The sequence below is a fragment of the Triticum dicoccoides genome, chromosome 5A, assembly GCF_002162155.2.
Source record: "Triticum dicoccoides isolate Atlit2015 ecotype Zavitan chromosome 5A, WEW_v2.0, whole genome shotgun sequence".
Lineage (NCBI taxonomy): Eukaryota > Viridiplantae > Streptophyta > Magnoliopsida > Poales > Poaceae > Triticum > Triticum dicoccoides.
In genome coordinates, this window is record NC_041388.1 from 299150697 (window position 1) to 299154164 (window position 3468).

The window sequence follows — 3468 nt, forward strand, 5'->3', positions numbered from 1 at the left end:
GCGCAGATCATGAAGTGGTTCCAGGAACCCCTCTCCGACGGTGACATCGCTGCAAATGCAAAGCTCACAGGACTCGACCAGGGCGCCCTCAAGATTGCTACGGGCATGGCGGGGATTGCTAAAGCTGAGGAGATCATGCAAGGTTGATCATGTCAGTAGAATTAGCAGTAGCTAGGCTCCGCCAGCGGCTGGTCTTCCACCAGTTCGATTTAGTTTTAGTATCCATGTTTAGTTCTCCGGTGATGTGGCTGGTTCGTCCTACTGGTGGCCATCGTCGCCCCTGGGTGTGTTCTATGGTGTTTTCATGCACTTCTAGTAGAATCTTCAGTTGGCGGAGTAACATTGGTTTCATTGATGAATGGCAGCAATTTGATTTTTATGTCCTGGAACATTAGAGGTTTAAACTGCCCGGCAAAGCGCATGGTCATTAGCGACGTGGCCTCTGCACATAGAGTAGCGGTGCTCTGCTTACAAGAAACCAAGATAGAAACTTGGACGATGATGGTAGCTAGGGAGATAGGAGGTAGTAGAATGCAGGGGTGTGTGGTGCTGTCGACGATCGGGACTAGAGGTGGAGCGGCGATCTTCTAGGATAAAGATTTAGTCGATGTAGTTTCTCACTACTTAGGTAGTTTCTTCATCACCGCTAGGGTGCAGGAACTGCACTCCGGGATGCACTTTTGGGTGACCATAGTTTATGCTCTGACAGAGGATGCGCAAAAAGTAAATTTCTTAGCTGAGATCGCGGCTGCCGCTCCACCTGCTGATGAGCCCTGGATGATAAATGGCGATTTCAACATGATTTACCAAGCAAGAGACAAGAACAACTCAAATATAAACAGGAGGATGATTGAAAAATTCCGTAGAGCCATCGACCTGGCCGGGCTCAAGGAGATCAAGTGCAAAAATCAGCGTTTCACGTGGAGCAATGGAAGGGAAAACCCGATTCTCTGCAACATAGACAAAATCTTCTGCAACACGCAATGGGAAGAACTGCACCCTGGGCATCTATTGGTTGCAACCTCAAGTTCCTTCTCAGACCACTGTCCACTTGTGCTCGCTTCTACGGATATGCCATGCAGAAGGGCTCGGTTCAGATTTCAAAACTTCTGGTCCAAGTTTCCACACTTTACAGAAACTATTGTTCGTGCTTGGCAAAGGCCGGTGCCGCATGACTGCCCTTTTGTCAGAATAAAAAAGAAGCTTGAGCGAACAGCGGCTGATCTGAACATTTGGAGCAAGGCCATATTCGATAAAGCAAAAATGCAACTTCATATTGCAAATGAAGTCATCCATTTGCTCGACGTGGTGCAAGAAAGCAGAAGACTCTCAGCAGCAGAATTCCATTTGAGAAAACAGCTCAAATTAAAGGTTCTTGGGTTGGCAGTCATCGACAGGGCAAGGAGGAAGAAGACTTCCAGGATCACCTGGTTGTGCGCAGGGGACGCAAAAACCAAGCTTTTCCACGCAAAAATGAGAGAAAGAAGGAGAACAAATTTCATCCATTCTCTCAAAGAGGGCAGCTCGGAGGTTTTCAATCATGCGGGGAAGGAGAGGATCATACATGCATGATAATTTCACCAGATTCCTGGGCAAGAAAGAGGATTGGCAAACCATTCTGAATTGGGATAGGCTGAACATCCCCACGATCGACCCGCAGGACCTCGACTCGCCTTTCTCCTTGGCAGAGGTTTGTGCACCTATCATCTCCTCCCCGGACAACAAAGCACCTGGGCCTGAAGGTTTCACAGGCCAGTTCTACTGTTCGTGCTGGCATATCATTCAGGATGATATCATGGCGGTGTTTTACAAGTTCCATCAACTAGCTGGGCAAAACTTTGCAGAAATCAACACTGCCCTGATCGCACTGCTGCCAAAGAAGAATGGGGCTTCCGAGGTCAACCACTACCGACCGATCAGCTTGATACACTCAGTTGCAAAGCTCATTTCTAAAGTTCTCTCGGCAAGATTGGTTGGGGCTCTTAGTGCAGTCATTTCGCCGGCGCGGACTACATTTCAGAAAGGAAAATGCATCCACGATAGCTACCAATATGTGCAGAGCTGTGTTAAGATGTTGCAAAAATGAAGAAGAAGGCGTTGTTCTACAAGCTTGACGTAGCAAAAGCGTTCGATTCAGTGTCCTGGGAATATCTGCTCAAGCTCATGCAGAGGATGGGTTTCCCGCCGAGATGGAGAGACTGGATTGCGATGATCCTTTTGTCTGCCTCCTCCTCTTGCGTGCTAAATGGAACGCTGGGGCCGTCCATCTCTCACGGCTGTGGATGCAGGCAGGGCGACCAACTTTCCCCCTGCTTTTCATCATGGCAATTGACCCTCTGCATCGCCTCCTTGAGGCTGCTGCAACCGAAGAAATGATCACTGCACTGCCGGGTCGTGGCATTAGCATGAGGATCAGCTTATATGTTGATGATGTAGTCATTTTCGCGAACCGTGAGAAGGAAGAAGTGGATACGCTGCTCTTTCTGCTAAACAGATTCGGGGAGGCCACAGGCCTAAAACTGAACCATGCGAAATCTTCAGTCATACCAATAAACTGTGGTGAAATTTAGTTAGCAGAGTTGCTGCAAAGCTTTGGGGGCCAACAGTCTGCCTTCCCGACAGCATATCTAGGCCTGCCAATCTCTCCAAGGAAGCTGAGACTGGTGCATTTCCAATTCATCATAGATCGGGTCCGCTCGAGGCTTGCTGGATGGAAGGGCAGACTGATGAACATGGCTGTTAGGCGGGTGCTGGTACATGCTGTGTTGACAGCCCTGCCAGTTTTTTCTATGACAGTCCTCAAAGTGCCAAAGAAAATACTCAAGGAGGTGGACAAAACTTGGCAGCAATTCCTTTGGGCAAATGATGAAAACATAACTGGCGCCAAATGCAAACTGGCCTGGGACAAAGTATGCCTTCCCGTGGCCAGGGGGATCGGCTTACTGGATCTTAAACGGTTCAATACGGCTCTTTGGATGAGATAGTTGTGGCTGGCTTGGCAGCAACCGCGATGACCATGGATGAACTTCCCAGCCCCATGTGACAAAGAGGACCGTGAGCTGTTTGCATCTGCTACCTTGGTGCAACTAGGCAACGGAAAAACTGCATGTTTCTGGACAAGTAATTGGATCGGGTCTATGGCGATGTACCATGAATTCCCAAACCCGTTTCAGCACTCAAAAAGTAAGAACATGACAGTAGAGGACGCTTTGACAGATGACAAATGGTTCGTGATCTACGGCATGGAAACACGGAAGAAATTGTTCTCGAATTGTTGCAAATGTGGAGGAAAATTTAGAGTGCATGCACTGTTCTTTCCAGTGAAGAGGACAAGATCAACTAGGTGGCCAGAGGAGGAAGTTCTTACTCGGCCAGCGTTGCATACAACCTACAAATTAATGGAGCACCTGTTGGGGAATGTAGTAATAATTCAAAATTTTCCTACATGTCACCAAGATCAATCAAGGA